The sequence below is a fragment of the Dermacentor silvarum genome, chromosome 7 (genome assembly GCF_013339745.2).
Source record: "Dermacentor silvarum isolate Dsil-2018 chromosome 7, BIME_Dsil_1.4, whole genome shotgun sequence".
Taxonomy (NCBI): Eukaryota; Metazoa; Arthropoda; class Arachnida; order Ixodida; family Ixodidae; genus Dermacentor; species Dermacentor silvarum.
In genome coordinates this window covers 77,301,163-77,315,709 of record NC_051160.1, presented here as the reverse complement: position 1 = coordinate 77,315,709, position 14,547 = coordinate 77,301,163, and the positions used below count along the sequence as shown (strand labels likewise).

The 14,547-nt window shown below is 44.4% G+C and overlaps 1 protein-coding gene across 3 annotated transcripts in view; it reads right to left on the bottom strand.

Moving 5' to 3' along the window:
• LOC119458245 (uncharacterized) overlaps positions 1 to 14,547 on the bottom strand; it is a 162,165-nt gene that overhangs the window by 47,761 nt on the left and 99,857 nt on the right. The gene's annotated exons all lie outside the window — the stretch shown is intronic.

Sequence of the window (14,547 nt, the reverse complement as noted above, 5' to 3'; positions counted from 1 at the left end):
AGGCATGTCATGCATGTTTGTCATTCCAACTCTTGGCATGCAACTCCTTAACGTTCTTTTTCTTCCTCATAACTTCTGCACCTACGTTGTACCGCTACCAATGCAACTGTTGCATGGCGTTCTATATGGCACAATAATATGCCACCTCAACGCAAATTGTGCAAATATCGGCGCTACACCACGCACATCCAACATCGCGCGACTGCTCGCGCACTAGGACACGTGGCGCAGTGGTAGAGCAACTGAATACCACCCAGAGCACCCACGTTCGATCCCGGTGGGAAAAGAGTATTTTTTTTTCATTCCAGGCCATAGCTGCTACGGACACCAGTGGCCGCGGGAGAGGGATGCGCATCATATCATCGCCAACCAAAATTTCTACTGGAATGATTCCATAACAGCTCAAGTTCTAATCATCACCACCATCATCAACATCAGCCTATATTTATGACCACTGCAGGCCGAAGACCTCACCCTACGATGAAGTGTTGATGATCGTCACCACTATAGGTTAATGTAGCAGTTCCTGCGGATGTCACTAAGCAACACGAGAACGCCTTCGCATACAGCGTGACAGTGCCCTCAGAAACAGTTCTGTTTTGTGTGCGTGTGTGATTTTCCATTCTTTCTTTCCTTTTTTATTCTTTATTTTTACTTATTTTTCTCTCCCTCTCCTTTCGCATCCCTTTACCCCTCCCCCGGTACAGGGTAGTCAACCGGAGATAACCTCTGGTTATCCTCCCTGTCTTTCCTTTACCTTTTTTTTTCTCTCTCTCTCTCCTGCGGATGTTTTCCTTATATACACAATAAAGACGGAAAACAACCTCCGTCCGGTACAATGAGTCATGGGACGAAGAGAGACCAACGGCAAAGTTTTTAAATACAAATCAGGCACAGACCAGCCACATTTCTTCAGTCTGAACATACCTATCGTCATTTCTAAATTTTATAAGTGAACAATCTTTCAAAGGCCGCAATTGGTTTTCCTTTTTGATTAATGTAAGTAATGTCGCAAATGAATTCCTAAAATGTAGTACATAAATGTACGAATAACCTTCATATTTCTACGCAATAAATGGTTTGGCATATCGTACGAAAAGAAAGCCTCTAGCATATGATCAAACTTGAAACGGGGCTGCCGTCATCCGATTATCTGTTATTGTAAGGAATTGATAAAATTTACTTTGTTAACCCAGTCACAGTATATTTTCAACACAGTCGTATATTGTGCGCAGCAAAATTCATGAGAATAATATAAAATATTATTCTAGCGTTCAGATTTAATATTTTCATCTAGTCGCTACAATCGCGAAAAGCTGAGACATATTTCAAAGTATCAGCGTTCGAAGAAGAAATATCGCTGTTGATAACGAATGAAAAATAATTCTTGTCTTGGACACAGTACCAGCTGAGAAACACAGCCCATTTACGACAAAATCGCCTTTCATGCAAGGCAAATTAAAATGTTTAATGCATCATTGTAGTCTTCCAACTGCAAAATACTTGCTAAATATTAGTTATGACTTGATTTGTTTTCTATACGGTTACATTTTAGAAGCTAAGGTGAACTAAGTAATAAATTTCTATTGCAAACAATGTCCGACTCAGAATTTAGTTAGTACATTTTTTCAAGCCACCTATACAATAAATTGTCCTTCAGGTAACGATTTTCCTGGCATGACCACACGTGCTGCTGTCAGAGCTTTAGGTCAAAGGTTGGAGCACTAACATATTATCTGAAGCAAGAAAAAATTATAAAAAAACACTTGATATTTCTTGTAGGCAGGGTTTAGACACCATATGACTTATTCGCAATGATCGCGATAGTATGGAACGTCAAGTGTTACAGTAATGACGAGCGTTATTTTATGGTCAGTTACTGCACCTGTCCGCAGGCACAGATGTGCTGGAAGAATAGGGTAAATTAGAGTGAGCAATTACGAACAGTATTTTGATACCTATTCTTGAATATGCTATATATAGGGCGTTTCAGCAAACTCTATGAAAAATTTTTAAAGGTTGCCTGTGGCAGATAGCACAATTTCTGTTCATGAGCTGGTATATTCGAAGATGCGGACATTACTTGGACAAAAAATGAAATGCATAATCTAATATTTAATAAAAATTTAGTAACTAAATTTTTAAATGATCAACTTATAGCCCATATTGCAATTTACAAATTCTAGCCATGGAGTTCGCGAAGCGGATCCACTTGGAACGAATTCTCAGAATGACAGCAGTTTCGAGATAATAATGTCCGAACTTTGCCGAGAAATACCTTTGTTTTCCAGTAACTTTTGGGCTTGAATACATAAAACGACATTTCGTAACTAAGAAAGTAACTTAGTTACTGATAGAAGACTACCTGAAGCCAGAGGGGCTTAGGTGCTGGGCAGAGAAATCGGAAGTTCTGTTTCTAAGACCACCTGGAAAGAGCCGCTACGGGAGGAACGATAAGGCGAACAACCACCTCCATGTCTACGGGGAAGAGGTCCCCGTGGTAGACAAGATGCGGGTATTAGGTCTAATTATTAAGGCGAATTAAAAATTCTGACATTATTTTGCGACTGGAAATAAGCGCGAAACAAATGTGTCGCCTCATAAGAAGGATATCGAACAGAAAAGTGGGCATGAAAGAGGTCAATCTGCTGCGACTAGCAGAAGCTTTCTTCAGAGTGGTGTATGTCGTTTGCTATTCAGCGAAGCGCATGAAAATTGATATCATAATACGGAAAGGCATCAAAGTAGCGCTCGGCCTCCCTCCGAATGCGTCCACGGACAGGTAAATGCAACTGGGAGTGTCTAACACACTCGAGGAACTCGGTGAGGCGGCGCTCACGGCGCAGCATCGCCGACTACTCGGGACAAAGATTGGAAGAAGGTTACTGGATAGACTGGGATATCAGCCCAAGCAGGAGCAAAGGTGATTGCAGGATATGGGATTCCTGCGCTGTAGTTAGTGGTATAGTAGCGGCGTCTGGTGGCGGCGAGAAAAGTTACCTGGGTAGTACAAGCCTGGACAGCATTGAGCCCTGGCTTTGGCAAAGCACGTTTCTAGCCAGAGTTTTGCGTCGATTCGCATTTTTTCTACCGTGTTGCGAGTGCCAAAAGGCTCGTCACTTCTCACAGACCACGCCGACCACGCTGAGAGCTGGCCGCAGCCTAGTTTAACGAAAACGGACTCTGCGTGTGCCGTGGGACGTAATGCAGGAAGCAGACGAAATCGGCGACGCCGATCTGGAGAGACCTAGCTCAGCCTCCAAAAAGCGTCACCGTCGTTACTGCTGCGTCGTGAGCTGCCACGAGCAAGAAGGCATGAATCCCAATATCAGATTCTACCGTTTTCCTTCAAGGCCTCACGAAGCGGAGCGTCAAGCGCGCTGGATAGCTTCGCTACCTCACTACGAGCCGTACGGGTTTGAGAGTTAAATGTGCTCATCGTTGACCTCAAGGCAGCACCATGAGGCAGTGCCAGCAAGGCAGTATTGATTACAGCACATCGATGTTCGAACGCTGTTATTAAAAGTTACATCTAGCGAGCAGCGCGCGAGCTCGCGCAGCAGCGCGATTCGCACGTAGTACGTTACTGCGAGCTTAGATGCATTGAATCAGTTATTTATAAGTTTCGAAAGCGACAGATGGCCGCTACTACAGCGCTGGCATAACTACTTTTCTCGCGGCATGCAGTCAACAAAAATTGCAGGAGGACCGCCGTTTCGCGGTATATGCTGAAAGACCGCTATCGTCGCGGCGCGTATGATCATGCGCTCGAGCAGTTCGTACTACATTCAGTCACCCGGGGGTCAAGGTGCTCATGAGCGACTAGAAAAATGCGATCAAAAATTACGAATCAGGACAGGTTACGGCAGCGGCGGCCCAAATATTAAATAGAGCGAGGGGGCCAACAGAGCGACTACTGCTCGTATGTGCGCCCACGCGCCAGGGTCTTAGGGGAAACGAATCCCACACGGTCGGACAAGGTCTCATATTGTGGTCGGCCAGCGGGGCACTCCAACCCGCTCAGGACGCAGACAGAAATGAGGCATAAGGAAATCACTAAGCATTACAGACTCAGCCGACACACTTTTCTATCGGCGGAGCACACTCACAGCAAGAAAGAAGAAGTAGCAGGGCGGAAGCTGAAGACAAGGGTCATCCCAAACCACGTGCTATATATATATATATATATAGCAAATTCCATCCGGAAGTCTTCTGACCACAGCGCAGATTCTGCAAAAAAGGAGCAAATATGGTCCACATGGTGTGGACGTGCGAAGCAATATACGATAGCTCGAACACGATAGAATCTTGAGAAGCAATCACTACACTACCCGGACATCAAGACTCAACAAGAAATCATCAGCCAAGCTCTATACATAGCTGCTGGTGAGTGCTTCGGGATCCTGGCTCACGGATTGAGGCGTTGCGGAGGAAGACCATCTTCTGCGGTGTTAATTGACTAGTAGGGATAATTGTTATTTCTGTCTCTCTCTCTTTAGACCTCCTTGGTTCTAATACGGTAGTGGCACAAAGCAATCTTAGACGTCGGACGCAATGTTGTCATTCTTTACATTATGATTCCGAAACGCGGGAAAGAGACTGCCATCCACAAAACCAATCAAGGACTTACCAGTGGACATCAGTGCATGAAAGCAGATTGTGCCCCTACGTGCAGTTGGTAACTTCGTTAAGATACATTTTTGATGACGATGCCGGCTTTAAGTGATTGGGGGAAGTCGGCTAAGTTCACGCGTCACTAGAGAACCACGCGCTAACACGTGTATTTCTGGGCGACGAAAGGCAGTCCACCCAATGAAAAATCATCAGCAATAATGCACAACGACTTTATGCGGTCTAAGGCGCTCTTTTCAGAGAAGCTGAAGATTGTCGCCAAGGACGTAACTGCCATAAATATTTGAATGGCACTATTTTTAAAGGTAGGCGTCCACATTGAAATTTCAGTACTTTCAAGCTAGAATGTACCATGAAGACCGAAGAAATGTATCCTCTTGTATTCGTTCATTTAATATTGGTGTGAAAGTATGGCGCTCTTTGACCATACTTGGCCCTTGCGCCATTAAACACCATACATCATCATCATCGTGCACCCAATCGTTAGAGGACCCAGATGGATGCGACTACGTAAGGGCATTCTTTGGCGCAGCGCTGCCTCGCATGTTCCTTCTTTTTCATTGGGACACTCCCAAGCGCTGGGACACTCGCAGCAGGTGAGAGGCGCGCAGAGATAATTAGCCTCAAATTCTATTGAAACGGTTACCGGCAAAGGCAAGTTGAAATCCATCGCTCGGCCCAGCGTTAGTCACGCACTGAAGCTAGTTTGTGCGCTAGGTCTTTTAGGCTAAACAATTTAGGAGCTGCACTTACGTGAAACAAGAAATCTGTTCTGGCGTAGTAGGCAGGCTACGTATGTGTGTACGTGGATACTTAGCATTTAGTATAGAGTGTACCAGTAATTTATACCAATGGGCTTGAGCGCCAACGTTTAAATCTTCCAGGTAGCTAAGTCATCGATGCGGTGCCTAGAACACGTCGCCGTGTAACAGTGGTGTGGTCTAGAACAAGAAAAAATGACAAATATAAAGGGTCAGCACATTATAAAGATAAGAAAAACGAACTGTGAAGCGCCACTAGCCTCGGAAGCTACTACTACATTTGTGCTTTCAACATCGCATCAGAAAGCCGTGCCAGAGCTCCTGCGCTTCCTGAAATCGACTGGCCTGTCCGAGCGTCCGTGATCGGAACGCATTTTCTTTTATTTATTCTTTTTTATATCTCTTTCTCTTTGCAGTCTTTCCAACCCCAAAATAACCTAGCCACTCACTCCACTGTCATAAAACCCTCAAATCTACGACCCTTATTAACCGAGGCGGAAAATTCTGTTAGTAGGCTCAAAGAGAAAAATAGCGAATATTCTCTGTGCAGACCCTCATCGTGGGATTTTCTCCTTGTTCTTCACGACCGCATTAACGATGAGTAGTGGCTTTTGATTTACACCTACTTGTTCAGATTTACCTGTTTTCTTCATGAGTCACTGCTTTAAAATTGCTCAAGCATGGTGGCCTGTTAGAGAATGCTAGGCATTTTCCGATTTTTCGGCACAACCCAAATTCAATTTGTTTCCATTAGGAATTCTAGTGTCTGCCATCGAGGGCCATAACCTACTCATTTTTTCTCAAGAACACTTTTCCGCCTCCAGGCAGAAAATCATCTCACTGCAGTTTAGCTCATTAATTATTTAACGTACGTAACTTTCGCTCAGTCTGAGAGAAACGATCAGAGTTTAAAAAAAGAAACGAGATGACTTCGCAAATATTCTCGCAACGAATCACTAATATTGGCAAATTGAGATGGTTTTATAGGATTGACTTTGGGGCAACATGAGTACTTCGATTCTGTGATCTGAAAACTGAAGCCTGAATACATTTGATGCAGCGTTTTGTTCGCTTATATGAATGGTTGCTCAACACAAGTGACAAGCAAGTCTATTGTTTTATGTGTTTCTGTGTCTTCGAACGTTTAGTTTTGCATTTCCCATTTAATCGTGTTGTTAGATACAGAATATTTAAAGAAGAGTAATGTTTGGCAACAAGCTCAATCTTTGTTTATATTTTTTAATTAAGCCGAGAAATTGTTCGTAAAGAAGTCAAAGCACTTGTATAATGTCTGAGCGATCTTCAATCTCGCGCGCGAGTGTCTAGTCGCAAGATATTGTTCACATTTCGCGGGCATTGTTCACCTTTTATATAAACAGTCGATATGTACTTTAATAAATCTCAATTTACCGCATCCTGCAGTTTCATAAAACTCCACAATTCAAAGCTTGACAATTAGAATGAAACTCAAACGCAAGATACTTTTTAATTTACCTAATTCGTTGTTGATTACTGAAGTTGTCTCGGTTGCTCAATTAACCTCCAAACACATGCACCGTCGATGCATTTTCTTTAATCGCAGAATAAAGTGATTTCTCTCTCTCTCCAAACAACACGCAGATGGTGTGATTTGCGTAGAATCATCCAAGTTATTTTAATGCTTTGTGCATCCCATCAAGGCCCCGCTGCATGGTCGTCTTTGATGAATATTTTTCAAGTATTAACAAGCGTAACTCCAGCTCAGCGAGAACCTGTTTCTTTGCTTTCTTATTGACGTCCTGTCGAAGTCACAAAGTCATCCACACGACTCAACCCATATGAAAACTGCTCCTTATTGATGACCTCTAAATTATATTCAGAGGGTTTTGTTGTCACCAGGCTTTGCTGCACAGACACGGCCAATGACGTCATGGAAGGCCGCTGAGTGGACGGCGTAAACTTATTGTTTGGAGGAAAACTAGTGTTATAGTAGCGAATTGCACCCTTGATATGGGCAGGAGGTAAAATTACAAAATTAGGGTTCTTGAACTGGAATTATTTGGTCTAAAATGCGTCGGGAATAAAGAAAATATAGGTCGCTTGTACTCATGAGAATGTTTGAACCAGTAAAGAGAACAAGAAAAGGAATAGGTAAACTAGCCTTACTATCATTTAAGATATCATTGTATATCATACCATTTGATATTTAAATGTAATACGTTCAGCTTAAGACAGGTGCGTATGTAAGTCAAAGATACATCGGAAAAACGAATCGTACGTTTACTTTTGAAGAACCATGGAACTGTCAGCCGCATGTTTGCTTCTGTTTTCTGTCTTTATTTTTACATCTGTACAGCTTTCAAACACAGAATCTACCGATGATGAGTATTTAGAGAGTTCCTCGGAGGAATATAGGTATAATATTGCAAGTAACCAAAAGGACGAAAGTGGTGAAAAAGTTGTTTTCGATATCCATAAGGTAATTTTTCTTCTTTTCTTTGCAAGACAATGTGTACATATGATGGTTACATATACTGAGAGTAGACGAATACGCTTAAAATCTATTTGCCTTGTAAAACCAGGCGAGGATGCCATATGTTATGCAATGACATAAGCCATAAAGCGATCAATGTCCATATATAACCACCCTACTTGCATAGTTGCGCATAGTGGAGGTTAGCATACGGCACGAAAGTTTCCCAATCGTCGAGCACCGGACTCTCCATAAAATCTTTAATACCCTCGAACATGGTTGAACAAGTTGAACAGGTTGCACCCGCAGAGCTGCAAGCACAAACACAGAAACCACGAGCATTACCATCCCGGTGGCAATGTCACTTAGCTATTGGCCACGTTTCCTCACGGCAATACTTTCATATATATATATATATATATATATCTACAATTTTAAGAATTCCCTGATGGATTTATCACACTTCGACTCTATCATCTGAATTAGCTTAGACGTTGACATTCTTTGAAGTTCGAATCCAAATGTTTAATAAGTAGAATAAAATTTAATGTGGACATTTGAACCAATTGCTTTCCATCGCAAGAATGTTATAATTTTACTCACGAGTTTTCAAGTTATAATCCAATACAATAATCTTGAGGATGAAATAAGTTCGAGATGTACATTCCCAATATAGGCATGGAAATACATTAGCGTTTGAGGTAATTTTATGCTTTAATGAATCGAAAGGCGTTTGTCTAAAAAGTAGAACAAGAATGCAATTTTACGGCGTTTGACAGTGCTCACCTGAAAACTCATGCCAGTTAAAAAATTTATTCTCAGCAGATTGACCTTGATAACTCACTAGATTGTGCTCAAAATATTTAATCTGTGTCCTAATGTACTAGCTAGAAAGTTCATTAGTGAAATTTTATTAAACATGCAGCGGACTTGAGCAACTTTTCAGAGTCACAACTCGCTTTCCAACCGAAGCTGTTTCTCTTTTATTTCAGCGTTCGTCCTGTGTTCTTTCTTCGGTCCGTGTTTCAGTGTTGTTTTTCCCACCATAGATGCATACCAACGAGATCGCCTTCAGACCCTGTCTAGGTTCTTTCATAGCAATTGCCCATATTTGTCTATTCCACCATTCGTCAGCCTAACTATGTACACACACACACACACACACATATATATATATATATATATATATATATCTTACGCAGACACAGTGGCCCGAATTGTCTAACAGCTCGGGCCGCTAGGTATGCCGTGGTGATGTCGTGGCCGTTCCATAGTTGTCATGCCTTCGACCCAGTCAATTGCTGAAGTAACGTTTATTTACCGTCTGTAGTGGTGATACTACATGCAACGTACACTGTTTCCGGTACCAGTCCACTTTACTATGGCAGTCGAATTCAAAGTTCGCCCATCAGCATGACCGCATGACGATTGCATGACGACGACGCATTTACGGCGATGGAATGAGAAAGGAAATGACGTCGACGGAAAGACAAAGGTGGTGTGGCGACAATGACACGGCGACAATGAGATCGCCGTTCTGAAATGATGACGATCCCATATCGGCGACAGCATGACGACGACCGGATGACGACTTGGAGAGGAAGCTGGAATGAGAACAAGGGCATTTGAGCGGCTGTATGACAACGGATGCATCACATCGACTCTCTGATGACGACGACTCAATGATGATAATGGCACGACGGGGGCGATACAATTATGATTTAACGGCTAAAGCATGATGGCAATAAAACTGCGAAGAACGAATGACGTCGATGACATAACGAAGACGGCGAAACAACGGCGGCATGACGGCAATGGGATAACGTTTCGAAGTGATCGCAATAGTGAAATTACAGCGTGACGGCGATGATATGACGGCAATAGTATTTTGACGGCATGACGAAAATCGGATGACGAAGTTTGTATTAAGACGTTGGAGCTAACACGAGGCAGCAAGGCAGCGGTATGCCAACAATTTCCTGACGACGAGTGTATGGCAGAGAACCAATTACTAATGATGCCATGCCTACGCTATGGGGACACTGGGTTCGCGTCGATGCCGTGTCGACGACGGCAGGACGAGAGTCGAATACCGAAGATAGTGTCTCGACGATAGAACGACCACGACCGTATTCCGACCACGAGCGTCTACCTAGTGACTCAAGCTGTCGGACACTTGGGCCACTGGGTTGCAATAGGAGGCATGATGGCGATGGCACAACGCGAGTCAAATGACAATCCTAGAGTGACGAAGATAGACCGACCACAACAAAGGCCTCCCAGTGATGATGTGGCAACGAATGAATGAAACATGGGGCACTATGACGTAAAACTAATCCAGTCTGTGCTTATTTCAATCTCCGGATATCATATTTACGTAACCGCCTACGAAAGCATTGGACAATGACTCACAACGTTGATTCAACATGGCAATAAAACGCTATTCTGATTTATCGGAGGTCACGTTTATTTGCTTTCAAAGCGAATAGCATCGCCTTACTTGACGGGCATTTGTTATCTAATTGGCTGACCAGAGGCGAGGGGCACGCAGAAGGGGAGAGGGTTTCGGGGGTGCCGGGCTAGTGCATTGAAAGTAGATAACGTGATGAGAAAAGTGGTGCCAGCGTCTGCGATTATCCCGCTTCCTATTGTTTATCTGTCGGTTACGGGTAGTAAATAACAGCAGCATCCAACTGAAGAGTATAATTGAAGTTAAAACGGATCCTCAGCGATAAACATTTGGCAGAGTGATGCCGTGTACGTGCTAGAAGAGCTCGACAATATCATATTGCCACAAAAAATATTACATGCAAATAAATGTATTTTTAGGCGGTTACGAAAAAAATTCAATTCTGAATTTAATGAAATTCTGAATAAAAATTTTGAACGAAATAGTAACAAATCTAAAGTGATGCGTGTTTCTCGTGGATCTATTAGTCCTTTTTCAGATTACCTGAACAAGTCTCCCTTACCCGCGGTTTCTTTCTATAGATATTTAGGTGATCAACATCATCATCATCAGCCTATATGTATGGCCACTGCAGGAGGAAGGCGAATTCTTCCCCCTGCGATCTCCAATTACCCCTATCTTGTACTAACTAATTCCAACGAGCGCCTGCAAGTTTCCTAACTTCGTCACCTCGCCTAGGGCGCTATAACGCAAATGATTCCAAACTGTTTTGATTCCAATTTATGCAGTCAGCCTCCACGATTGGTGCAATCATTTTCGGGCCGCTCCCAACTTCGCCTGTCTGTCACGCGACGTCACGAAAACCGCGATAGCTCCCCATCTGATATAACGTGTACACACTGATTATGCATGATTAAACCGCACAAAAGAAAAATAATCATTCCTGATTCGATGTCTTTTCACCATGCATTAGCTATCTGCTATTGGTCCAATGTTTTCTGGCTACGCCCACTTCGCCTGTCTGTCACGCGACGTCACAAAACCGCGAAAACTCACCACGTCAAAGTGACGTGTACGCGAAAAAAAGTATTAATATGCCGAACAAAGCTGAAAATGTTTCTTAATAGCCACAGACTGCCCCGTTCCGAAAGGAATCAAAGATGGCGGCCTGCCCATCACTCAGGCCCTCGCTACTCGCACCTAGCGGTGAGCATGTATTTATTTGTGCATGATAAACCTTTTTGCGTGGCAGTAAAACGTTATCGAGCCTTTCGGCATGCATACGACATCGCTCTGTCAACTCTTCCTTGTTGAGGATGCGTTTTAGCGGCATTCTTATCCTTCAGTTGCACGCCGCCGCGATTTTCGACCAGCCACCACAAGCTAAGTAAGGCGAAGCGGACCAATCGGAGAAGCCGGCACCACCCTCTTCATGCGGTTTGGTTATCTATTTTCACTGTGCTGGCTCAGCCCCATCGAAACCCTCTCCACTAGAGCGTGCTCCTCGCCTCTTGTCAGCCAATTAGATAAGAAAAACCGCTGAGTGTAGACAATGTTATTGGTTTTGAAAGCGAACAAAGGTGACCTCCTATAATCGAGTAGAGTGTTTGGTTGGGTTGTTCAGACAACGCAGCGGCTCACCGCCCGATGCTTGCGTCGGTGGTTACACAAATCTGACGTCAGGAGTTATAGAATCAAAACAGTTTGGAATCATTTTACGTTATAGTGCCCCTAGTTTTCTACCGTTCTCGACTGCGCTTTCCTTTTTTGGTACCGATTCTGCAACTCTAATGGTCCACCGGATATCCATACTACACAATACATGGCCAGCCTAGCTCGACTTTTATCTCCTGATGCCTATTAAAATATTAGATATATGCCAGTTTGCTCTCTGATCCACACCGCTCTCTTCCTGGCTCTTAACGTTACGCGTAGCATTTTTCATTCCATCGCTCTCTGTGCGGTCCTTAACTTGTTCTCGGGCATCTTCGTTAACCTGGAAATTTCTGCCCCTTATGTTAGCCCCGGTGGAACGCAATGATTGCACACTGCATCTAATCCAAGTTGGTGTTTGCATGTTGAGAAGATAGTTAACAACGCTAATCTCATGTTAGATTACTTACGCTGTAACTTTCCAGCAGCTCCATCATCGTTGAAGCTCTTGTTATATGAAACACTCATTCGATCTAAATTAGAATACGCCACTCTAGTCTGGGATCCAAGCACTACCAATTTGGTTGCTTCTCTAGCAACCCTCCACCCTTGTGCATGGGGCGAGCCAATGTTTTATTCCGACTAGTAGAGTTTTGTGCTCTTTCACACCCACGTGTTCCTCACCAACACACTCGTTCGGCCAAGCCCATGGTGATATAAAAGAACGGAGAAACTGCAAGGCAATTTTCTAAGTATGCGTAAGCACAGCTCGAAATTTCAGTTGACCCACCCCCAAAATCACAAAATCCACAAAATTTTATGTTGGCCTACACCCAAAGTTCAGTTAGCCCACCCCAAATATCAAGTTGGCCCACACCCAATTTTAAGTTGGCACACAACCCAATTTCAATTTGGCCCATCCCCAATTTCAGTGGGCCCTCGTCCAAATGTCAAGTTGGCCGAGCCCCAAATTTAAGCTTGCATACCCCGAAATTTCAAGTCGGGCCACGGCCAGATTTCAAGTTGGCACATCCCCAAATGGCAAGTTGACATACGCCGAAATTTTATGTTGGCCCACCCCATGTCTCCATTGGCCAACCCCGAGTTTATATTTGGCTGATCCCCAAACTTAAGTTGGTCCACTCCCCGATTTCAAGTTATGTAATAAACTTTCATTTAAATTATGTTCATGTAAACTTTAATTTAAAACATCCCCAAAATTTGTTAGCCCACCCCAGAATTTAAAGTTGGCGCATGCCCAAAGTTCAAGTTCGCCCAACGCCACATATACTTTTGATTTTGCCATAGTTCAAGTTGGCCCACCCTCACATTTTAGGAAGCGGGTGCCAGAGGAGGAAGGCACCTAGAGGTGGAGAAGGGAATGGCGCGCCGGGGAAAGCACGAAGGAGCGCGCTAGAATTACTGTGCTCTGCTGGCGGACCTATGCGTAACTCGCATAGGTCTGCCATCTTGCTCGCCGACGCATCCGTGTTAAGCAGAAAAGCCACTTCTCTTGAATGTAGGATACGGCGCGGCTCGGCTCCCGAATGTGCTTGCTCCTTCATTCCGAGAAGGCGGTGGCACGGCAGGCGGCAGTGCAGGCCATGGAAGCTCAACGGTGCAGGCGTAGCTGTTATGTTGGCTTTCCCTGAAATTGATGCTTTTTGCGTATGTGACCAGAATTGGGGAATAGAGGGGGGCGAGCGGCGCGTTCAATCAGAGGCACAACTCTGCTCCCCTATGGGCAGCATATACAGTACCTCTTGAGCACGCAGTAAACCAATGCCACCTAGAGGAAAGTCTAGGTGGCGTTGAGCGGAGCGAGGAAGGGGAAAGAGCCGGAGCGTCGCGCAGGAGGAGGGTTGTGGGAGGCGGGCTGGATTGACCTGCTCTGGCAGTTGCTGCGGGGGGGGGGGGGGGGGGGGGGGGGGCTCTCTGAGCAATGAGCATAACGGGTTCTTCTCGTGATAACATCGTCCCCGCGCGCCGGATGCTGTATGTGCGAGCGAAAGCGTGCGACGGTGAATCGACGATGGCGGTCACCAGTGAAACCGGCTAACCGACGATGCGCGCAATGGAGGAAAGTTGGGGGGATGCGCACCGTCTTCCCCACGGGGAGGGGAGCATTTTACTGCGGCGGCTGCTACGTATGGCGTAGCCGCGCGAGCCCTATCTTGAATGCGATCTGCGATGTAGATAATCTAGACGCACCGGGGGCCGATAGCTTCGTGCGTACTATAGCACCCATACGCTTGCCCATCACCCGTGTTCGCGAAGTTACACGTAAGCGTAACTTTTGGGGGATTTAAATTGTTCCGTACCGCTTATAAATCGAAGAATAATGTACATTTACACTATTATAACGATTAAATGTCCTACCATTACAACTTAAGCAATATTGGGTGTTGTGCCTCGAGTGCCTCGAGCAGCTAGCACACCGCAATTTTGCGTGTACTTGCGGGGTTCTTTCACGCTCGGAAAAACACTTTTATATAGCACGTATTCAGCTGAACAGAAAGCTGTATCGGGAGTTTTTCATGTTGCACCACACTTTCTCATCGACCCTTTTCTTCTAATTATAATATTTGCGAATTTGAATAATTATTTAGGAATAGTTATGTAATCAGGTGGAATTCAAA